The sequence below is a fragment of the Equus asinus genome, chromosome 2 (genome assembly GCF_041296235.1).
Source record: "Equus asinus isolate D_3611 breed Donkey chromosome 2, EquAss-T2T_v2, whole genome shotgun sequence".
Classification (NCBI taxonomy): Eukaryota; Metazoa; Chordata; class Mammalia; order Perissodactyla; family Equidae; genus Equus; species Equus asinus.
This window is the reverse complement of record NC_091791.1, coordinates 144,305,339-144,331,335: the sequence shown is the minus strand read 5'-3', so window position 1 is coordinate 144,331,335 and position 25,997 is coordinate 144,305,339.

Below are 25,997 nucleotides of genomic sequence, written 5' to 3'. Positions count from 1 at the left end.
TGCAGAATGGCCTGAAACAAAATCAAAGAACACAGAACAAGCAGACAATGTCAAATCTGAATGACAAAAGAAAATGTAAAACGGTTTTACCAATTTCTTACAGAGGAAAGTTGGAAAATTAATACCAGAACCATACTGTTTATTATGGCATTATAACACATATAATCCCTATGGAGATTCCTTTCTTGCAAACGGTTCACATATTCCTTAAGTTTGAACAATGCTGGTGTAATGGAAAACACTAGGAACCAGGCTTCAGGTCCTATATATGTCTATTGCTAACTGCTCATTTGGTCATTCACGTATTCATTCAATCATTCCAACAAAACTTTTTGAAAACCTATTTATATCTATTTATAGTCTAATCTCTTTGTGAGCTTAAGCAACTGTCATACCTTTGGAACTCAGATTACTCATTGTAAAATAGGAATGGCAATTCCCATACTAACAACATTACAAGGTCTACAGAGAATCAGATGAGATGATGTGAAAAGGAATTAAACTATAGATATAACCTATCTTTTTTTCTAGAAAAGAAATATAAGTTCATCTAACTTATTTAAACCTGGTCAAAGTAATGTTGTAATTATCTTGAAACTACTACTGCAAAACCATCTTTTGATTTTCGAAGCCACTATTGAAACTATGAGCAGAGCTTGGTCATCATTCTGAGTACTTTCAACACTCCATATGTGGTTGAATTTTACTTGAAAATTGTCAAATATCAGTTGGGATTAGTCTGATTCCATTGATCTCTTCACCCAGTTAAAGAGAAAATACCACATTCAGAGACTAGCACATGAAACAAAAACAAAAAACCTCTGTTGCTCATAAAGGAGTCCAGAAAGTAGCAGAGAGGGCTGCAGTGAACTGCTCCTCGGCACAGACACTACCTCTTGTCTTCCAGAAAGCCCTGTCTTGTCCATTTATGTCCAGGTGGTCTCAGAGTGCACCTTACACTGGTGCCGACATTCAACATGCTTTATGAAGATGCCTCCCAGTTCTTTCCCTTCGTGCAAAGAGGCCAGTCTGTAAAAAACCTTGCTGAGTAGTTGTAAACTCAACTGACAGAGTATCCAGAATATTAGCATACACATCTTTCTAACCTAGGAATGGAAGAAGATTGGTTACTTTTGGGTGGTTGCTCAAAAAGTGAGAAAATTTAGATGTGTAACCACTTTCCTCTTTTTCTGGCTTAGCTTCTCACCTATGACCAAGCTCCTTCTTGCATATAAATGGGCCATTTAGGAGGCAGAAAAAAAAATCTCATGATAGGTGGGATAATTTTAACCCCATTACCAGGTTTTTAGTGTATACACAAAGTCAGAGACAAACAAACATTGCTCAGGACCTGGGCTAGATACCTGTCAGCAATATCACCAAATAGAAGGAGAACTTCTTCCTTGACCCAATATCTGTAAATCCCCGTTGCAGTTGTCCCTGCTCTCCCCCTTGCATGTGACACACTTGTCTGCTCTGAGCTTTAGAGTTCACAGAGCACTGTCCCTGGACTCTCTCATTTCATAATCACAACTTGGTGAGGTTTATTATCCTCAGTTTATAGAGGATAATTCCAAAGGATGAATTCATCCTCATAGGCTCAGTGAGCTTGATCGGAATTCAGGTCTTCTGACTCCCAGGACTTTGCTGGTGATGTTTTGAACCAGCCTGTACGCGCAGGAAAAGGGACCTAGCACTGGGTGATAGACAAATTGTCATAGCACCTTGGATGTTCTGTGTGAGTCACCTGACCACCAATTCCATTTATGGAAATTCATAAAGAAATCCCCAAACTTCACAACTTATTTATTACTGCCCTTGTCATCATTTTTGCACTTTGCCGACCTTGACAGGGTACACTACATATCCGGGTATATCATAAAGCTTCATACAAGTTCCGTTAACCCATCATACTGAAAACCATGCTTTCTCACCCCTGGCATGTAACAGTGTTTGGGGGAAGTTTTTAAAAATATACACTCTGAAGCTGCATTGATAGAAATACAGTATTTGGAATATAGTAGGGGATAGTACCACTCTATGCTGGTCAGATCACTTCTCAAACACAACTTTCAGTTCAAGACATTGATAAAATAAATATTGCATGTATCCTGAGGATCATGCCTCCACCACTAGGAACTAGGAACGAAGGATTTGAGCCTGGGGATGAAAAAATGTAGGGAGAACATGATCGCTGTTCTCACTTTCGCAAAGGCTGTCAAAGGGAAGAAGGATTAGACTCACTCTGTGCTGCCCTTCAGGGCTGAACTAGAGTCAGCGGGTGGAAGCAACAGGGAGGCAGATTGAGGCTCCATGGAAGGAAGAGCTGTCTAAATTATTAGGTCAGCTCACGCTGGAGTGAGTTGCCTCAGGAGGTAGGGAGCTCCTAGGTACCAGCAATGTACATGCAGAGGCTGAGCTGTGCTTTGCAGAGCTGTCACTGCAGGTGTTCAAGCACCAGAAGGGGATTTAAAAAAATAACATCTCAGATACCTTTTATTCCAGATATTCTTGGGTCCTGGGACTCATGGCGAAGGAGCATGCTTAAAGCATTCTCTCTTGTTTCAGACTGTCTAAACCAGCTTTCTTGAACACCTCCACCAACAGGCAAACAGGAATTTATTGTTTTTGGCTATCCCTTTGGGCTTATTCTCAATTCTTCCTTATTTTCCCTTATTTAGGCAGAAGAATTTATTCCACAGTGGAAGTGTAGATATCCTTGAATTTCTTATAAACTCCTGAAATATAAGATAAAGTGTCAGTTTTTCTTTTTAACAAGCACTTTGTATTTTTAAAGCAGTTTTAGGTTCACAGCAAACTTGAGAAGAAGGTACAGAGATATCCTGTATACCCCCTGCCTTCACATATGCAGCGCCTCACCCATTATCAACATCAGCCGTCAGAGTGGTACATTTGTTACAACTGATGAACTTGCGCTGATATATTATAACAACCCAAAGTCCATAGTTTACATTAGGGTTCACTCTTGGTTGTACATTCTGTGAGTTTTGATAAATGTATGATGACATGTATCATTATAGTGTTTCTTTTTATAGAAAACATAGTACCACTCTGGTGGGGGATGTTGATAATAGGGGAGGCTATGCATGTGTGAAGGCAAGGGGTATACAGGAAATCTCTCTACCTTCCTCTCAATTTTGCTGTGAACCTAAAATTTCTATTAAAAATTTTTCTCTATATATTAAAAAACAGTTTGTGCAAAAAGACCTTGACCCTGTCAGATTTCTGTGAAGGGGATTGTTCTGCTCTTTCATGAGCTCTTCTGGTCACATTATCAACAAGAAATAAAGGCACAAACTTCATAATTGAGTGGAGTGTGACATAGGAAATTTTTTCAGAGATATGGACAGGGTTTAGAAAAATAAATTGTACAGAACCCAGGGTCTAATATTGGCAGGTGTAGTTACCATCCTGAAGAAGCAAGAAGGAACAGCAGTTTCAAAAACCCACTGAAGGTCACTGTATGGAAAGAATGACTCTCTGGAGCTGGGCCTCTGATAGAGAGACCAGCTAACCCACCATGACCTGGCAGAGAGGAAGCTGAGGGAAATCTCTCTCATCCTCATTTTCCTCCCACCCTCTGTCATCTACTAGTGCCTCTTACTGGGCAGAACCAACTGGAAGCCAACAGACGAGAGTTCCTGTTGATGCTGTCCACATGGGTCAGCCTCACAGGGCATGAAGTAGTGTGTAGAAGGGTACAGGGTGGACATGGGGAGACCAGCAGAAAACGTCCAGCACTGTCCTCTCTTACAGCACACGCCCGGGTAGCCATTTACTGTCTGCTGTCCTTGTAGCTTGGAACTTACTTCCTAGTAGAGCCTACTTAATTAACCAAGACTTGCAATTGGCTCTAAAATAGGGTTAAAAGCAATAATTATTTTAAAAGAAAAGTTCTATCTTCTGATTATGAAAACTAAAAAATTTATCAACAATAAACATTTCAATGGAAATCAAATATTTGGATCCACTTAAGAAAGAGCTTTATAATAGGGGATTCATAAAATCTCCTGCTTCCCAAAATGCTTCATCAGAGTTGAACAGCTCCTTTTCTCAAGGCAGCCACAGCCTTTTTATTGGCTCTTTCTCCCACAGCCATCTGGTACTGTCTTTGATGGGAAATCTGGGATATATCTTCTAATTTCATTCCAAACATTCATATTCAATAAAACATTGTATTATCTTTTTTAGATAATCAAAATATTCAATTTTATTAGACAGGTTAAATGTAAGAAAGATAGTTTCAATATTAATATTTGTTGTGAAGCCTGTAACAAGCTGCCAATAGAAGATACACACTTTGTTTACGGGATATGAAACACCATGACGTCAGGGAAATCGATGTGCTTATGACTGGAGAGAGGGGGGATGGGCTAGATGGGGAAACCAGATTCTGTGCACACACTTCCCCCTCCTTGCCCATAAGGAACTATCAGAAAGCTAGTGAGTCTGATATTTAAACATAAATTCACTGTAATTTGGTGCTTTTCAATGGAGGTTTTCAGAGCTCAATTTCAGTTTCATCACAAAGTGGAATTTCAGAGTGACTTGACAATAACAGGTTTGCTCTTGAGAAATGAAAGTGGAAAGTGAAGTCTGGATCCCCCTGACTTACCCTGCTGTAGGCTCTCAGCCTCTTCTAGAGTGAAGAGGGTGCTCAATGTTGATGGAAACACGGTGAGCTACCTTATGGGAACCTCTTTAGTGAAGCCAAATGTTTACTGTAGCAGAAATATCTGAATCTTACTGAGAAATTCATAGCATTAAAAGTAAAAAGCATTGCGTAGACTAGTAGACTCATATATTTAACCTCCTGTAAAGTCTAACATGCATTTGGACTCAAATAAAATATATGCAAATAGGTCCTGATGGAGTCCTATATTTTGATCCTGAATTTCTCTAGTTTTCTATATAGGAGGGTTTTCTTTGTCACGCATCCAGCTAGAGGAGCTGATAAAACAAAGGCAAAGGTGTGTTGTGCTGCCCCAAAGAACAGATCCAGATGGTTTCCAAAAAAGAAATTGTCCCCAAACAATCACCGTAAATCTTTCACACTGGGGACCAGGTTTAAAGAATGTGGTTGAGCTGAGTGTTTGTAGATGCTCTCTGCGACTGTTTAGATTCTGATGGGGATGTAAGTGGTATTAGAGGTGTCTCAGATCCAAAAACGGTAGCTAATAAAAACTAAAAATCAAATCTTCTGTTTAATAATTTGGAATTCAATTCCATTTAAATTTGATAGAAAATAAAACTATTAATAGAATTCCTAAAAACACTGGGGTAAAAGGAGGAAAGGAAAAAGTATAACTTGTTGTCAGGAATCAGATATAAGGTGGTAGAAAATTTATCTTGTGGTCTTGGTTTAAACAAGCAGGGTTTAGATAGCACTGCTCCATTATTGCATACCAGTTACATTTCAAGGATATGACAGGATTCAGTTCAGGTTATTAATATATGACTCTCTTATAATTTACATTTTGATAAATATTGTCCAGGGAAAATGGTTTTTTTTCAGATTCAACGTGTTGCTTTTCTTAGAAAATACTCAAAGCAGATGCCTTTCTTAAGTAAAGTTGAAACTTGTACGAATTAATCAAAAGGACATTTTCAGTTCAAATAATGGAAAGCTACCCATTGATCAAATAATTGGATGTTGGGCAGAGGGAGAATCCAGAATATACTGCATGTTATCCCAACCCTTGTACAAATATATCTTGGGAGACAGTCTGCTCGGTTCTTTTGCAATAGAGTCAGTTTGAAAAGCAACATAAAACCTTCACTATGTCATGTGCATTTTGTACACTTTACAGTGTTTTGGTAATAAAATATGGAAAGGGTTTGTCAGAGTGTGAAAATGACAAATGATTACATATAAATTTTTTCTTATGTTTCAGGTGGGAATGGAGGCAGAGAATGGTGTACAATGGTCACACTTTCTCTTAAATTTTGAACCGTTTAACAAACAAGATAAAAAACTGCCTATTTACTCCTTCTTCCCAAAGTTGTCTGTCACTGGAAGAAGAAAAAAGCAATAATGTAATTAGCAATCAGCATGGAGCAGGAAGAAACTGCAGTGTTAGGCCAATGGTAGAATGCAGCATTTCCTTTCAAAATCCTACACAAGTACACAGGGCAGACAGAGACTATGCAATTGCTGAGCATTCTTTGTTCCCAAGGTCATATTTCTTACATGGGTGACCTTGAACAAAATACCAAAACCTCATTATGTCAAGACACTCACTGCTTCAACATTCCTCAGCAGTTGCCCATCGTTCGAGGATGACATTCTCATCACTCCAAATAGCATACAGGATCCTTCACAACCTGACCCTCGCCTGCCTCTTCAATCTCATATTCTGACACCCACACATCCACCAATCACCACAGATGTATCACAATTAATTATTGTAGAGCCTAAGTGGACTGTGTCCGCTTAGCCCCCATGCCTTTCTTTACTCATTCAATAAATATTTTGGGGATATCTGCTGTGTGCCAGACACCGTGCCAAGAGCTAAGAATAAATGAGGAGCAAGGCAACATGATCCAAGGACTCATGCAATTTATGCTCTAGTGGGGATAACAAAGAAAAATAACACACCCCTGCCAAAGTAAGCAAATAAAAATAAATAAAATAATTAAATTGTGATAGGTGCTGGGAAGAAAAAAAACCAGAGTGTTGACACAGAGACTAAAAGGGAATGAGGGGCATAAGGTGATGACATTTAGAATGCTCCAGGTGGAGACCTGGGGCCAAGACTTCTAGACAGAGGAAACAACATATGCAAGTTTTAAAGTATGAAAGACGTTCTCAGGTTCAATGAATTGAATAAACTCCAATGTCGCTGGAGTATGGTGTGGGGGACACAGCACTAAGTGAAGATGAAGGGGTAGCCAGACCTCACGTCAATCAGGGCCTTCTAGCTCATAGCAAAGAGTTTATTCCAAGTGCAATTAGAAGTTATTGGTTGGCTTTAAACAAAGTTGTAACATAGTTCAATTTATGTTTTCAAAAGATTGCTCTGGCATCTGTGTGATGAATGAATTAGAGAAAGACGAGAGAGAGGTACAGTTACTTAGGAGGTTATTCTGGCAGATCAGAAAAGAGATAATAGTGGATGAACTCAAGAGATATATGGGAGTAGAATTAACAATGCAAGTGATGTTCCCTATTTTTTGACTAATTCCTACTACCTTAAAGTCCCAACCTAAGCATCACCTCCCCTAAAAAGCTACTTTGAAACCCCCTCAATCCTCACAGAGTTAGAAAGCCCCTCCTGTTCTGTAAGGAGCCTGTCACATGGCTCCACAACATGACATGCCCTAATGTTGACTTCCTTGCCTGCTTTCTATAGGACTATGAACTTTTTTTAGGACAATGGCTGTGTCTTATCCATTTCTGTATCCTTGGCCTGATCACAGAGCCCACTGCATCAAAGGTGCACAATAGATGTCAAATGTGTGGGTGCCTCATGCCCTCCGGACTGTTGGAGAGCTCTCCATGTGACATGAAACACTGAGTGGGAGCCAGATCTAGGGGCTTGGTATTGATTCTCATATTGAAAGGACTATGGAAGAGCTGCTGCATACCTATATCTGTTAGAAGTGACCAAGAAATCTCAGACAGGAAGCCAAATTGATTTTTCCAAGGCCATTTCAGGGGAAGGAGTTCTTGACAAAGGTGGACTTTCTCAAAAGTACTTCGAGTTCCATTTCTAAACCCTGCTGCGACAATTACAGTTCAGTAACACTTGCTTGCAACACAGAGCTTAGCAGACACTGTCATTTTTGACAAGGCGTTTGCATTTATCAGGTGTGTGTCTGGGAACTGTTGGACAGAAATCATAACCAAGCTGTCACCATGGCCTCCCATTACCTTCAAGCGGATTCATTTTAATTCAACTCCATAAAGATTTAAGTGGCCGGCATGCACCAGGTGGTGTGCCCGGATGTTAGGATAGAAATGGATGTCAGAATATTTGTAAAAGGTCTCTATTTGTAAGGAACCCATAGTCCTGTGGGGCAAACGATTCAGTAAGCACTGCAGTTCAGGATGTTAAGAAGCTATAATGTGTATTTATAACATTATATGTATATACTTGGTGAGAGAAAACATAACAGGATAATTTATTCATTCTTCTAGGAGGAATAGAGTATATATTTGGTTAGAAAGGGGCTTAACTCAAGCTGGATCAGTAGGAGTTGATCTATGTCTCTCTGTCAACTTCCCAGATGCAGGGAAGCCCAAGGCTTAAAGGCACTGGCTCCAGAGGTAGAATGTCTGGGTTCAAATCAATTACTTCATGACCTGTGTAACCTCTGCCAAATTATTTAACAACTCTTCACCTTAGCTCACTCAACTGTGAAATGGGATAACAATAGTATATACCCCATAGAGTTGCTATGAGCGTTAAATGAATTCCTGCACATGAACATGAAAATGTCGTACCAGGCAGAGAAAACAGCATGAGGAAAGGCAATGGGTGTCCATGGAATGTCAAGGAAGAGCAAACCTCTGGTGTGAACAGAGTACAAGGTGTGTTCAGAGAAGGAGATTGGAGGGAAGATTGGAAACATGGTTTATGGTCCAGATTCTGAAGCGCTTTGTAAACCATGCTGAGAAATTTGGATTCTATGCCATAGGTAATGAAGAAATACCAATGGTTTCAAAGAGTGGAGTGATATGATAACGTCTATGTCTTAGAAGGATTCTTCTGGCAAGAGTAGAAAGGTTGGACTAGAAGGAGAAAGAAAGTGAGAGGCAGAGTACAAGCAGGTGGTTATAGCAATAATCCATGAGAGTTGATTTAAAAACTAGAATAGGGTGGCAGCAGTAGGGAATGCTAACCTACTAAGTTGAAGGTTTCCCAAATATTTTGACCACAGCACTCTTCTTTCCTTATATAATATTTCAAGAATTCATCAAGACACAGTTTGGGGAATGCTGGCTCAACATCCACTCATTTTTTTGATGTTTTTATTTTGTCTCTTTGCATCCTTGTGCATCTCTGATTTTCCATTCCTATAAGCCAGCAGGGAATCATGATCACAGACAGAGGTACTTGTAAATTATCTGACGTGGACAGTTTAGCAGATCAATAAATGAGCAAGTGTTCCATGGAAACCGAGTTTATGCTGAGCTCTCCGGATTTTCACATTAGCCAGCCCTCTGCCGTAATGCTCTTTTCCCTTTGCTGCCAGAGAAGCTTTGTGATAACAGTTGTATTTGGGTAATATTGTATTTGGGTAATATTTGGGTAATGTTGTTGACATACATTTTAGATTCAAAGGAGAAAAAAAATGATGCTCTAGGGGTTAGAATTTCCTTCCTAACGTGTTTGGTGCCATTCTCTCTGAAAATAAAAACAACAAATTCTGAGAATGTGCCAGATATTATTCTAAGTGCTACAGACATAAACAAACAACACACACACAAACATGCACACTATTTAATCTTCACAATAACACTGCAAGGCAGGCACCATTATTATTCCTACTCTACGGATGAGCAAACTGAGTCACAGAGAAGGCCAAAGTCACATAGCTAGTAAAGATTAAAACTAGGAGGGTCAGTGGCAACAGCTGCTGTTTAATAAATGTTGAATGAATGTGTGAGTGAATGAGCGAGGGAGTGAACTGAATGAACAAGACACGGGTGGTAAGCATTAGAAAAGAAAGAAAAGGGGCCAGTGGCACAGCAGTTAAGTTCGCATGTTCTGCTTCAATGGCCCACAGTTCGCTAGTTCAGATCCCAGGTGCGGATCTACACACCACTTGTCAAGCCATGCTGTGGGAGGCATCCCACATATAAAGTAGAGGAAGATGGGCACGGATGTTAGCTCAGGGCCAGTCTTCCTCAGCACAAAGAGGAGGACTGGCGGTGGATGTTAGCTCAGGGCTAATCTTCCTTAAAAAAAAGAAAAGAAAAGAAAGAAAAAATTATACACTCAGGTTAAGGACAACCTTAGGAATGAAAACAGAAAAGAAGGCCCCTTGTTAACCTGGGAAATATTCCAAAGAAATTATTCTCCAAATGAGAGAGTTGAAGTAGAGGTAGTAAAGAAGAAAAAAGAGTGAAATCTACCCAAGATTACAGAAAATATAGCACATTGTTAACACATTTCTCTGTTGTCAAGATCAAGCTCTTGTATTATTATTGGCCCTTATAAGCAGCATTTGAAACAGATACCATTTCAACTGCGAAGAGTTTACTGAGTGAGACCCAAGAAATGTTTGCAATTTGCTGAATTCTGTGACCTCGAGAATAGAAATGGCATCTGTGTATCTAGAAAGAGGTGCAGAATGTGTCCTGAGGAAGGCTTGCTGACACAGTTCTAAATAGGACCTGAAGCTGTCTAAGCTCTTACTCAGCTTCTAGGCACGTAGTCCTGTGTCAGTGTTATCAGAGGACAAAAGAAGAAATATCATCAGTCAGTAAACATTTCCAGAGCATATACTAGTGCTAAATACTAGGGAACCCAAAACGGGATAAAATATAATCCCTAATCTCAAACGCCTCCTAATCAATTGGGAGGGAGAGGAGACAAACACAATTATACGTTCAGATGACAGGCTTATAAAATCGACTGTTCCAATAAAACATACCCAGTAAGGTACAGTATGCAAATATAGCACATGAGTTGTATAAGAAAGACCAAAATTACAAAATAAATTTGAGTAAGAATGGCTCAACAAGGATTTAGGACCAGAGAATGAATTTTAGATGGTTCTAGATTATTAAGCAACGGATGATGAGAATATTTCAAGAAGGAGGGGAAGCAGCAATATCTAATGCTGATAAAAAATCAGGGACACTGTGCAATGGTTAAAAAAAAAGCCTTTGGGCTTCCCCACTGGAGAAGGATTTTACTGACTTTGAATTATGAAATTAATTACCCAGAGGCTATACTGCTAACTACAAACTATTATTTCATCTGAAAGCAGAATCCACTCTTAGATCTTCGTAATTCATTCTCCTAATCTTTCCACTTTGGGTTCTTTGGTCTTCAGAGCCCTAGAAATCTTCTCTCATGCTTCCAATTCTTTCATTTCCAAAGTAGGCATCCATAAGGTGTTCTGAGTCACTTTTTCAGACAACACAGAAACTCTGCTTTCTTACTAGTTTAGAATTCTGTCCTTCTCCAACCAGTCCGTGACCCTGGATGAGGCACAGCTGAGCACCTATCCAATTAGGCTCATCTTTATGCTAGGAGGTAGACCCAGGCCAACATCGTCTTTGAGCTGGTCTTCGTGCTGTACTTTTATATGAGTGCACAGCTCACGTGTCACAGCAGGCAACCCGATGCTGACATATAGCAAACCCTGATTGCCATCAATCTGCTCCCAGAACCATCTACCCAACTATCATAAGATATCACTTTGGGGCTGACATCTTTGGGACTTAGTCCCAGGCAGGAGATGTGAGTCACCCAGGGATGACAGTCTGATCAAAATGCATGATGGATAGGGTCTAACCATCATCCCATCACTCATGAGCAAGGAGGCAAAAATTGTCAAGGTAGCAGTGTCAGGTGTGGGGAAGGTAATTTCTGACAAGTGATTAATGCCAAGGAGCAAGCAATCATCCAGGTGCTGCCAAGAGAAATGGGCAGTTACATATTTTTTTTCTTGGATAATGCCTCCCTTCCCCGACTCTTGACCTCTGGTTATACAGTATGCTGCAGAGAAGCCTCACAGATGACTTTTGTTCTTTCCCAAATTCTAAATACGTAGGCCCCTCAAAATCTAGAGCTTATATACACTCTACACACACATACACCAAACATAATTTTAGTTAAGACCTCATAGCCCCATCATCTTTGGAAAAACAACTGAAATTTTCCCCAGTTAACATTACTCTAATGGTCATTAAATAAGCAATAGGTCAGTGTGGCTGGGGCCAAACGTTGGTTTCATTCATGATCTGGAGCAAATGATCGTACCTCTCTTTGTCTCAGCTTCCTCATCTATAAAATAACATTGTTTCGAGTATTAAAGGAGAATCTCTCACCTTTGTGTTTTATGGTAAATGCTTAAGAAGTGCTAGGTAATATTATTATTGTCCTCTGTGATGCTTGCCACGTATGAGAGAAAATTCTCAAAAACTGCAACAATTTTGTGGAACATAGGGCACCTGAAGGAGGCAGGTAAAATGGGCGAGGGTAGAGAGGATACTTTGAACATTTGGATTAAAACAAAATGGGCGTGGGTCCTTTGAAATGGGAAGTGGAGCAAAACAGCAGAGGGCAGGGAACAAAAGCCACCCTTAAAACAGCTGAAAGCTGGTCCTCCTTTCCACCAAGGCCCATGAGGAGACGTCCTCAGCTTTCTAAATACATGGAGGATTTAGTGAGGTAGTAAGATCTGACAAATGATCCCAGGACTCATCTGTGCAGCCAACAGGGAGGAGAAATCCAGTCCAAGGTCACACTGGGAACAGGCTTGGATATGCTGAGGGTGGGCACACTGCAGCTTCACTCAGGCTCCAGGCAAGAGACAGAAGCCACACTAGCTATTTTAACAGAGAGAATTTGATATTGACAAATAAAAATGGCAAGCAATAGGATATATTGGAGAATATGAGGAAGTCATTTGGTGTAAACCTAATTCGGCCTGACCTTGTCTTTCCAAAAGGGCTTCTCCATGGCCGTTGAGCATGCATTGTATATCTGCTTTAGACATTCCCTATGGCAAGAACAAAGGCCCTTGAGATAAAGGTGAAACTTCCCTCCCCATCCCAACGTTGGCATTCCCTTAAGGATTAAGCATCTTTCCTCAGGATAGGAACCGATTGCTGCACTCACCTGTGACCACCCAGCTCAAGACAATACACTTGCCTCCTGCTACGCCCGCCAACACAGCAGACCCACTACCTGCTGTGTCCATCAAGCGCTGTGCCAACAGGGCAATCTTGTGACTATCGTGGGAGGGACATTTCAATCATATGTGAAATGTCCTGTATGGGGGTATATAACCACTCTGTATACCTCATTTCTTTGGTGCCCTTTATTCCTTTGGGAAGAAAGACCCCGGGCCATGGTCCTCAGATTTCAGCTCAGAATAAACTCACCCAAATTTTCATTTATAGATTGGTTATGGATTATTTTCGTTCACAATATAAAGACTTGTTAAGTATGTTTCGAAGAACTGAAAATGTAAAAGAGAACTCTAAGGTATTACAGAGGGAGCAAGTGCAAGAAGCAGCTTCAAGCCTTGGGTTGAGGGAACCAAGGAAAGAGGTTACAACTGTTCCACCTTGGAAGCCTGGCCAAAGGGCCCCTTGGAGCTGAAAGTCAGGCCTCTGAGGTAGGAGCGCTGCTCAGCTGGAGCTGGGGTTCTTGAGGGTGTCATGTGGGAGAGACTGACTGCCAACAGGACTCAGTTGCTGCTACCAGAACATGCAGACACTTACTGAGGCTAGGGAGCCCCTGACAGGAACAGGAAACCTACAGGAAAGAAGGAGCAAGTCACTTCTCCCCACTGGGGCCTTGCATCTCCCTCTGGCGCCCCCTACTGGATGCACCTATCAAGGAGACTCTGGCAAAGCAGAAATATGTAATTTGTGTCCCTGCTGGGACACAAAACAGTGTAGAGGAGTGTGAGTGTGGAGCTGAGACACAGTAGCTTGTTAGTGGCACACTGTCTACCATCCATCCACCCACCCAATAAACACTGCCTCCTTACTGGGTGCCAAACACTGGGGGTTAAGATGCAGTACATTGCCCTTCAGGAACACAGGCAAGGGCAAGCCAAGAAAAAGAAAGAGAATATGATATGGACAGTGCCTGAAAAATGTAGACCAGTGTGGGGAGAGGGAGGGAAGGGAGAGAAACTGCCCGGAGTTGAATGTTAAAAATGAGTAGGGATCCGTGAGAAGAAACGGAAAGCAGGTAGACACTGATATATGGAAGAACAAATCGGGAGGGGTCTGAGATGCCATATATGGAATTGGGATATTTTTCCTCAAGGCAATGAGAAAACACCAAGAGTTTTAATGTGATATAACCAGGTTTTGAGAAAAACATTTTGAAAGTGGTTAGAATGGTGGCAGACTGGCCTGATTTAAAAAATGCAATAGTCTAGGAATGAATTTAAGTTTCTAAGTAATTAATACATTTACAATATAAAAATGATATGAAAAGGTAAATGCTAGGAAACCTATCTATCCATTAACCTGCTGAAGGATTTCTTGATTGCTTCTAGGTGTTGGCAATTATGAATAAAGCTGCTATAAATGTCAATGTGCAGGGTTTTGTGTAGACATAAGCTTTCAACTCCTTTGGACAAATACCAAGGAGCATGACTGCTGGATAATATGGTAAGAGTATGTTTAGTTTTGTAAAAAACCACCAAGCTGTCTTCCAAAATGGCTGCACCTTTTGCATTGCCACCAGCAATGAATGAGAGTCCTTATTACTCCACATCCCTGCCAGCATTTGGTGTTGTCAGTGTTCCAGATTTTGGCCATGCTAACAGGTGTGTGGAAGTATCTCATTGTTGTTTTAATTTGCATTTCTCTGATGATATATGATGTGGAGCATCTTTTCATATGCTTATTCGCCATCCGTATCTCTTTGGTGAGGTGTCTGTTAAAGTCTTTAACTTTTTTGTAATTGGGTTGTTTGTTTTCTTTTGGTTGCATTTTAAGAGTTCTTTGTGTATTTTGGATAATTGTCCTTTATCAAATGTGTATTTTGCAAATGTTTTTTCCCCATCTGTGGCTTGTCTTCTCATTCTCTTGACATTGTCTTTCACAGAGCAGAAGTTTTTAATTTTAATGAAGCCCAGCTTATTAATGATTTCTTCCATGGGTTGTGCCTTTGGTGTCATATCTAAAAAGGCATTACCATATCCAAAGTCATCTAGGTTTTCTTCTATGTCATTTTATAGGAGTTACATAAGTTTGCATTTTACATTTAGATCTATGATCCATTTTGAGTTAATTTTTGTGGACAGTGTAAAGTCTGTGTCTAGACTCAATTTTTTTGCATGTAAATGTCCAGTTGTGCCAGCACCATTTCTTGAAGAAACTATGAGCTCTGTTGTATTGCCTTGGCTGCTTTATCAAAGGTTGGTTGGCTATATTTATGAGGGTCTGTTTCTGGACTCTCTATTCTGTTTCATTGATCTATTTGTCTATTTTTCTTTCACCAATACTGCACTGTCTTGATTACTGTAGCTTTATAGTAAGTCTTGAAGTTGGATAGTGTTAGTCCTCCAATTTTGTTCTTCTCTTTCAACATTGTGTTGGCTATTTTTGGTCTTTTGCCTCTCCATATAAACTTTAGAATCTGTTTGTCTATATTCATAAAATAACTTGATGGGATTTTGATTGAGATTGCACTGAATCTGTAGATCAGGTCAGGAAGAATTGACATCTTGACAATATTGACTCTTCCTATCCGTGAACATAGAATATCTCTCCATTTATTTAGTTCTTTGATTTTGTTCATCAGAGTTTTGTAGGTTTCCTCTTACAGATCTTGTACACATTTTGTTAGATTTATACTTAAGTATTTCATATTTTGGTGTGCTAATATAAATAGTATTGTGTTTTTAATTTCAAATTCTATTTGTTTATTGCTGGTATATAGGAAAGCAATTGACTTTTATATATCAACCTTGTATCCTGAAAACTTGCTATAATCACTTATTAGTTCCAGGAGTTTTTTCGTCAATTCTGTCAGATTTCTAAATAGATGATCATGTCATCTGCAAACAAAGACAATTTTATGTCTTCATTCTCAAGCTGTACACCTTTTATTTCCTTTTATTGCATTAGTAAGGACTTCGAGTACAATGTTGAAGCGGAGTGGTGAGAGGGGACATGCTTGCCCTGTACCTGATCTTAGTGGAAAAGTTTCAAGTTTCTCACAATTAAGTATAATGCTAACTGTAGGCTTTTTGTAAATATTCTTTATCAAGTTGAGAAAGTTCCCCTCTATTCCTAGTTTACTGAGGGTTTTTATCATATGTGTTGAATTTTACTTTTGCTGCACCTATTGATATGATGATGTGACTTTTGTTTTTTAGTCTGTTGAGGTGATTGATTACATTAGTTGATTTTCAAACGTTAAACCAGACTTGCATACCTGGGATAAATCCCATTTGGTTGTGGTGTATAATTCTTTTCATACATTTTTGGATTTGATTTGCTAATATTTTGTTGCAGGTTTTTGCATATTGCTTACCTTTGTTCTTCTGTAGGTAAGGTTTTTTTTCCTTTGGCTTCTTTCAGGATTTTTACTTTATCTTTGGTTTTCTGTAATTTGAAAATCATACTCCTGGGTGTAGTTTTTTGACATTCAACTTCTTGATGTTCTCTGAGCTTCCTGGATCTGTTGTTTGGTGTCTGACATTAACTTGGGGAAATTCTAGTTGTTATTGTTTCATATATTTCTTCTGTACCATTCGCTCTTTCTTTCCTTTTGGTATTCCTGTTATGCATATGTTATACCTTTTGTAGTTGTCCCATAGTCCTTGGATTTTCCGTTCTTTTTTTTTTCAGTATTTGTTCACTTTGCTGAAAACTGAAAAGTTTTCAAGAATTCTATTGATGTATCCTATAGCTCAGAGGTTCTTTTCTCAGCCATCTCTAGTCTACTAAAAGCCCATCAAAGGCATTCTTCATTTCTGTTACAGTGTTTTCTAATCTCTAGCATTTTGGGGGAGTTGCTTTTTAGAATTTTCATCTCTCTGCCTACATCGCCATTTTGCATGCTGTCAAATTTATCTGTTACAGCCCTTAGCATATTAATCATAGTTGTTTTAAGTTCCCAGTCTGATAATTCTAACATCCTTGCCATATCTGGTTCTGATGCTTGCTCTCACTCTTCAAATTGTGTTTTTTGCCTTTTGATATGCTTTGTAATTTTTTTCTTGATAGCTGGTCATGATGTACTGAGTAAAAGGAACTACTGTAAGTAGTAATGTGGTGGTAAGTGTGGTGAGGGGGGAAGCATCTGTAGTCCTATGGTTAAGTCTCAGGCTTTTATTGAGCACATGCCTCTGGACTGTGAACTGCACAAGTGGTTCTCAGCTTTTTTCTTCCCTGTTAGATAGGATAGGATGGTTAGGTGGACTGGAGTTGGGTATTTCTCTTCCCAAGGTCAGTTAGGTTCTTACAATACTCTAGCAGGTTAGGCTCTGGTTAATTAGTTTCTCCTGGGGGCAGGCCTTATTAAGAAGAGCAGAGTGCTCTGATGTATTTCAAAATGGTTCCTGTTCCCCTCCCCCTGCCAGAAGCACGAGGGGATTTTTCTCTGATGTTTACTGTGGGAATATGGTTAAGCTCCTGGAGGCAAATCTCACAATATTGTGGGGACTCCCCTATGACTGAGTCTCCTGGAGTTTTTAACTCTCAGAGTTGTCCACACTTAGCCTCCAGCAATTTATCAATTATAGTTCCGGTTTTCCTCTCCACTCCAGGTTCCCCTGGCAGTTTCCGCTCCTGAGGCTCTGCTCCAGTAAGCAGTGACTCCCTGGATTTGCCTGTCTCTCCAATGTCAGGGGCAGATGTTTGCCTCTTTCCTCTCCTCTCTTATGGATCCAAGAAGTGTTGTTGATTTTTCAGTCTGTTCAGCTTTTTACTTGTTGTTAGGACAGAATGGCAACTTCCAGGCTCCTTATGTTTGAAACCAGAAACTAGAAGTCTCTTTTACCTGTTTTTCTACAATATACTACATATTATACTAGCTTTTAAATAGAAATTACTGCTAATATTTAAGCCTTTCTCAGCGACTCAGAGAATTTATTATGAGCACTAAGTTCACAATTTATGAAATAAGACCTGTAGTCACCAAGGGTATATTTGCCTCTATGTTAAGTGGCTCCAGATTGCAAACGTTTCAGATGCTTTGTACAGATTTTCTATCTCCTCCCTTTCTCCTGGTCACTATTAGGAGGCCTGCCAGTAGCCTCTCTGCCCTCTTCTAACTGGGAGCTAACTGGATAGCTAAGGATTCTCTAATGAAGAAAGTTTGTGAGTGCCCGTTCATACCTATCTCTGTAGTAACTCCTTGCCCTGACTTTTTCTTCTCTTGGGGTAGATTCAATCAGGATAATTGCTGGATTTGTCCAGCTTTGGGTAACTCTCTGCTATACTGATGATGTTTCTGTTTTCTGAATTCTCTTCTCTCCAGTTTCCAGATTGTGAATCCAGGCTCCGTTCGTGTTGTACTTACTAACTTGCTTAGGTGCTTAGACTAAGCTGTAATCAAAAACATATTTGCTTGAAAATGTCTTCATCATATGGGAGGATAAAGTCTAGTTCAAATGTCACCTCTTCTGTGATACTTTTCACAATTCCTTCAGTTCGGTTTAATTTTTCTTTCTTCTCTAGATTCAGAGCATCTTATTCATACTTAAAATATTTATTTTCTTGTACCTTGCAGTTTAACAGGTTATTTATGCCTGTCTCCCTATGCCCTGCTCTATTCCACCACCAGCATTGTACCCCATCCCACTGTACCCCCAACTCTAATTTTAAATACTGGGATCTGCATCAGCTCGTAGCAGAGGCTCAATATTTGCTGCATTTGAACATCCTTATGAATTGTGAATATGAAAACCAATTATAATCAAGCCTTCTAACTCTGACTACAAACTCTTCCAAAAGCACAGTGAGCGGGGGAAAAGTCTCTGGGCGGGAATATTTTGAAGAGTCAGTCTTGCTGTCTCAGACGATTGGGATGATCCTTCCCCTTCTGCGTACTCTACCTGCACTTAGGAATTCTCTCTCCATTTGCTTGGTGTCCATGCATTATATTACCAGGGCTCTGGGCCCTGGCTGCAAATCCTTCTAAGACAGGTCACTTCCCTTATGTCCAACATTCCTTACCCTAGCCAGAGTGCTTTCTCTTCTGCAACGTTCTTCATGGCAGTTACAAAAACACAATCCACTGATCCTGACCCCTGCTTGTACATTCACTGCTTTCCAGGTGAGACTCTGCTGTGCTCCCTTTGGCTCTTAGCTGCTTCCCTGGGGCTCCCCAGACATTTGGCTACCAGTTGTCTCATAGCCTCTCTACCTACCATCTGCCCCATGGGAGACTGACTATATTGTTACATCCTTCTCTTTCTCACTCTCTATATAATAAAAGAGTTATTTACTTGAATAGAAGGCCCTTTCCCCCAGGAAACAGACTAGAAATTATTTCTATGGTACTTTAGGTTTTCTCATTTTCCCTTTAGTAAAGCAGCAGGATCCTGAGGCTGGGTTTCAAACATGTCACTCTCCATATGAGTTTCACTGGCCTTAGTGGCCTCTGTTTTCACTGCTTATTTTTTTTCTTTTGTTCTCCCTTCATTGACAGAGTAGAAAGTATCACTAATATGTCTTGTTATACTTTCCAATAGCAATACCCTGATTTCTTAATAATAATGGGCTTCCACTTTTGATCACCAGCAGTACCAAGAGTTTTTTTCTGGATTCTGTGGTCTGTTCTCAACCTCTAGGATTCACATTTGTTACAAACTTCATTTTAGAGATGTAGTTTGCATTTTATTCTCATCCAATGTAACAGCAATTATGTTTGTTTAACTGATTCAAAACCAATTTTGATTAATAGATAGATCGGTGAAAAGATAGATAGATAGATAAATACTTTTCTCTAAATCAAGATTTCTCAACCTTGGGACTATCGACATTTTAGGCTGGATAATTCTTTGTTGTGGGAAGCTGTCCTATTTATTGTGGATGTTTAATAGCATCCCTGGCCTCTCTTAACGCACTAGATAGTAGTCAAACCTCAAAGTTCTACAACCAAAAATATCTTTAGATATAACCAAATGTTCCTGGAGGGCAAAAACACCCCTAGTCAGGAGTCACTGCTCTAAACTTATTCTCCCAATTATTAGTAAATAATAATGACAAAATATTTTTTTACCATTTTTAAAGTTAATATACAGTGAGTGAATACTGTACACCAGGCCCTTTTGAAAGCACGTTCACATATAAACTTATTTAGTGCTTAAAATATCTCTATGAGTTAAGTATGAGGAAAGAGAAGAGAGTCAGATAGCTAGTAAATGGTGGAGCTGATTTTTAAACAATTAGCCAATTCTAAGGCTCATGCTTTTTACAATTATGTCTTACATTTTACATCTTATCTTCCATGACATAGCTATATCTATCTATGTGAAACTTTTTCTTAAAGGATAAAGTTTTCATCTCTCTAGCTCATTAGTACTGAGCCTAAGCATGATTCTTCAGCCATAGTAGGCATCATGGAATGCTAGTTGAACTGAATATCTTTTAGTTTGATGTGAGAATGAAATATTGCCATACTTTGCACACAGTAGGTTTCTAATAAATATTTGCTAAATTAATATACTACACAGTCTAGAAAAACCAGATGTCTTACCCTCTTTTGGTTTTCTACATCCCTCTGAACTTTTACAATGGGGGGTAGGGGAGTGATGGGGGGTCATTTTGAGATAACATTTGTACTCCTTTTCATCTGTTGACTTTAATATAACCTTTCTGAATGTTTTCCTTCCACTCATTATTTTCTTTCTAATTTGGTCTTGGTCAAGAATCATAACCAGAGTAATGTTGCATTATCTTTACATGGCACCATTTTCTGAGGAAGTAAAGCCATATTACAAACACTATTCAATTTATCCTTAGTCTTTAGTGAGGAGAGTAGGGGATATTATTTTTTCCTTTTAGCAGACAGGGTTAATTGGAGGCATCAAATAACTGACACACCCAAAGATTATTAAATCAAATTCCTGGCTCCTAATCCATAGCATTATCATTACTAAAGTTAACTTCTCTATTAAGAAATATTAGAGCCCTCACACTCTATCCCCACCCCCTTGATTTACTCAGTAGGCATGGACTGTTTCCTATAGACAGACATTGTGGAGATGAAGAAAAACACATTTATTTTTTGCCCAAACCATCCTGACTACTCTGCTAGTCACTTTAAATTTGTAAGCTCATTTTGGAGTAGGTATTGGCATCTCCGTTTAAAAAAATGAGGCTGAGAGAAATTAAGAAATCTGCCCCAAATCTACAGCTAGAAACTATCAAAACCAGGTATCAAAAATGGTTCAAGTTTCAACGGCATTTCTACTATTGCTGTGTTTTAATTAATTCCCACCAAGTTTTCTTTAAATAAGAAGCCATCGGAACAAATCATCACCTTCTCTAAGTGCTCCACAATTGTTCAAGAATCAGCCTTCCCACTGAAGCAGAAAAGGAAGAAGTAGAAGAGTATCTTCTGGGTCCACAGGTTGTACATATGAAATTAGAGCGTAAGCCAGGTACGCTCTGGCGGGGCTAGAAGAGTGAAATTTGTTTGCTCTTGCCTTCTCCCCAAGAATACTGAGACTGTGTGTGGAAGGGCTGCCACTGTGTACTCCAGAGATTGTTGCATTTCTTGAGTAGATGATGTGATTCCAGGATACTCCACATGGCACTTTGGGTTTCTTATAGCTGAAAGGTGCTATATACATGTCAGATATTATTATCCAGCACTTATAAAAAATGTTTCCACTTATTGGTGTGGACTCACGGTTGAACAGCTTAGAGATGATAGTTCTTGCTGGTAATAGCAGTCAGAATAGCAGTGTAAATGGCCCTTTTTGCTATACTTTGCTCCGTATTTTACCATTTTTTTGCTCTATAATCCAGTCTGGCCTGGAACAACAGAGGAAGATATTTGCTGACAAGCCTTAAAAATAGAAAGATGACTATTTTTCTTATTGTGGTCAAGGTCAACAGCAAGGAAGGAATTTCTGTGAGTGCATCATAAACAAAGTTAGACCACAAGAAGGTTTTTTTTTGAGGAAGATTTGCCCTGAGCTAACTACTGCCAATCCTCCTCTTTTTGCTGAGGAAGTGTGGCCCTGAGCTAACATCCGTGCCCATCTTCCTCCACTTTACACATGGGATGCCTACCACAGCATGGCTTTTGCCAAGCAGCGCCATGTTCCCACCTGGGATCTGAACCGGCAAACCCCGGGCTGCCAAGAAGCAGAACGGGCAAACTTAACCGCTGTGCCACTGGGCCGGCCCCCACAAGAAGCTTTTAAAAATGCTAGAATGTAACATTTTTGCTTTTAAAACTCATAATGTAAATGCTATTATCCTCTGGCGGCACAACCAGTGTATTTGGAAATGTGCATATTTTATTGGTAGAAAATGCAATATATTGCAACTTCTTTATGTTTTCAATCTAATTTTGAAATCTCCTTTTAGGACAATCATCTGGGTTCTGAATTATTTGGCTTGGCCAATTGTGCTACCCACTTATTTCCATTGGCTTCCTATCTATTCTTCAAGCTTCTGTAAGAAGCCACTAGATATGCCCATCCCTTGACCTTGGTGTCATTGAACTCTTCACGATCAACTATTGTTCAGCTAAGGGGATAGTGCTACTTTGGGAAGCAAAAATCCCTATTCTTTTTATTTCCAGTTTGGCTACAACTTAGATTTCCACTTTAGTGTTAGGAAAACCTCAGTATGGCAGAGAAATGAGCTTTTCCTTTTTCTTTCTCTCTGAGACCTAACAAAACTACTCTTTATATTCTTATGCACTAGTTACAACTTTTCAATTACAAACCATTGTTGTATACGTTGACTTAAATAATTCTCAAAATTTCTTGAATTAGGCATGATTCCTACTTTTCAGAGAAGGAAACTGAATACAGAGAAGTTAAATGAAATGCCCAAGAGCACACAATCATTAAATCTAGTCAGAACTAAATTTCAAATACAGGTCTCTTGATTTCAAATTCCAAAAACTTTCCTTTATTTGGGGGGTTTGGACATTTCCTGTAAAAAACTAAACAGTAGATATTTTCTGTTTTGCAGGCCACAGGATTTCTGTTGCAAATACTCAACTCTGCCCTTGTAGAGGGAAGTCAGCCATAGACAATATGTAAACAAATGGCCGTGTTCCAATAAAACTTTATGTATAAACCGGGCAGCAGCTGGGCTGTAGTTTGCCAACCTCTGCTTTGTATTATGTTTCCCCTGTAATTCTATTCCATTTGGGATTATTTATAGACTCTCTTCTGGTTAAATTTTCATAAAGTTTATTTATAAAGATTAGAAAGAAGAGAAAATAACTTCTGCATTGTTTCCTAACCTAAGCTACAGGGGACAAAATTTACTAGTGTAATAGCCAATTAATGAAGTAGAAACAGCGCTGGACTTAGAGTCAAAAACTTAGATTTGAAATTGGGCTCTATACAATCTCAGAGATGTGTGACCTGAAGGAAGTCATTAAATTCTCTGAGACACGAGCTAATATGATTTTAACAGTTGTTTCACAGGGTGCTCACAAGGATCAAGCATGGTGTACGTGGCAGTGACTGAGCCCGTACCTGCTGTATAGTAAGCCCTCAATAAAGACTTGTCAAATCTCTGAATTTCTGTTGTAACATAATGAGAGCTTTCTGTCTTATTATTCTGGGGTTTGGGTGAAGAAATATGAGCATGATATCAGTCAGGTCATTTCAGGTACGTTTGCTGAGCCATTAGTTTTTAAACCCAAATGCTAATAAAAAGCAGCTTTTACAGAATTCTTGGATTATGGGTATTACTATATTTCTACTAAAATTTGTTTTCCAGCTATTGATTGTAATCAGAGGTGTGGTAGCCTTTGTGGTTGGTTCTCCCAACATCCATTCTACTCTCTAAACATTAATCTAAGAGAATCCTGGTAATCCTATTTATCTTCTTGGTGATTGGTTTAGGAATAGCGTGTCTCCTAGTCCTGGTCATTGAGGTAAGAGAGGAATTCTGCTGTGCAAAGGCTTCTGGAAAAAGTTTCTTCCCTCCTGAGGATGCATAAAAAGAGACTGTTCCTTTCTTCCTCTGCACATCCTTCTCGCTAGAGGTTTTGCCTGGAATGACCAAGCCAGCATGCAACCGTGAGGGGACAGCTGAAGGCGAGGCTGACAGAGGATGGCAAAGCGGAAGGATGGAAAGGACTGTGACTTCTGATGACCCTGTTGGGCCTCTGAAGCAACCAACCTGGGAATCTTGTTATGTTAGGTAACAAGGTTATCTAAGGTGTTGTTTCAGCCCATTTGATTGGAGTGTTTGATTCCTCGAAGTCCTGATACTGCAGCTTGGTCTCATATATTGTTCTTTATAATTTTTACGTGACTTACGAGCTAAGCATGAAAATGAGAAATGTTGATTGCTTCTTGATTCTGCCACTCATTAACTGAATGATTTCTGGAGAATCATTTTACTTCTTTGGGTTTTGGATTTTCTATTTATGTAATAAGGGAGTCAGATCAAAGGATTAAACTTCAAATATATTTCCCTGTTCTAATAATCTATAATATAATCCATGATAAGGCATAGAAATGCCTCCTTAATTCTTTCCCACAACACATTTTAGTCTAGATCTAAGCTGTCCAATATTCCAATATGTTAGCCATTAGACACAGGTAGCTAGTCCAAATTGAGATGTGCTAGAAGTGTAAAATATGTATAGGATTTTGAAGACTTGGTCCAACAAAGGGAATATAAAATATCTCATTGGTTACTTTTTTATTGCTTACATGTTGAAATAATATGTTTAGATACATAGGGTTAAATAAAATATATTATTGAAATTAATTACCCTTACATCTTTTTACTTTTTTAATATGGCTACTAGAAGATTTATAATTACTGAAGTCATTCACCTTATATTTCAGTAGGACAGTGCTGATCTAGATTCTATCATGTGTACTACAGCTCAGCAAAAGCAGTTCTCATGGAGGTCAGGCTGGAATAAATGCCAACAAAGAATTTGTTAATACAAAGGCTTGTAGAATTTTCTTCTGCACCTTACTTCAAGGACAAGAAGTATCTATTTTTCTTCTATTGAAATTAGTTTTCTCATTCTAACAAAAGAAAATTCTGAAAACTCAACCCAGAAGCAGGTTGAATATGGCATCTGGTATGAACAGAACAGAAACTTAAAAGAGAAAATTCTCTGGAATATTGAAATATTGAGAAAAAGAACAGATAGGTATAAGTTTGTTTTGTCTTCCTCTCAATGGAAGATATTCAGGTTCTAATGATTAGGAAGTTCTCTCAATACAAAGAAACAAATGGTGGAAGAGAGCAGTTTCCATACCGTGCCCTCCCACAGTGAGCTCTGCTCGGGCCAAGTACTTTCAGCTTGGTGTCCTGATGTCCACCATATTCACACATATGTAGCACCAGGATCTACATTCTACTCTGTGGCCTATATCATTTTAGCAGATGAGCACTGCAGGGTCTCACATGCTCAGCAATAAACTACGAGCCCTTTAACAGCCATGTGTCCTTCTGGCCCCCTTCTGGGTGGAACGCCAACCCTCTGGGATTTGTAATGATATAGGGCCTGGCCATTGCGGATCTTAACTTGTCTCACTCAAAGAGCATCACTTCTTGAAGGAACACAGACCCTTCTGAGGCAGCTGCTACTCCTGGGAACGTTGGTCCTACCAAGGGCCGTCCCTCTTGGCAAGCACATAGCCTTTAGTCCCCTGCGTATATAAGCAACCCCTCTCTGCCCACAGTAGCAGGTGCAAAACTCCATCCAGCCAGCTGCCCCTGGACACTCCCTGTAAGTCAGTCCCAATAAACTTATATGTCTCTTAGGCTGTCTCCGGGTCTTTCCTTTGGTCCCTCTGTTACCTATCCCACACTGCTTGCTTAGTCGAGCGTGTGGCCAGACAAGCACCTACTCATCCTTCAACATGGGGTCTAAGAATAGAAGTAACTGCAAGCTACTGACTTTCCACTTAACTACTGAAGTTTTATGCTTTGTACTTTTTGGCAAACTGTAATCTGCAGGCCAAAGCCAGTCTACCACCCGGGCCCAGGAGCCTAAAATATTTACTATCTGGCCCTTTACAGAAAAAGCTTGCTGACCTCTGCTCTAGATATCCTTTTAATGAAAATGAGAGAGAGAGATACAGAGAGAGAGAGACAGAGATGGAGACAGAGACAGAGGGGAAAAGCCGAGAGAGGGAATCAG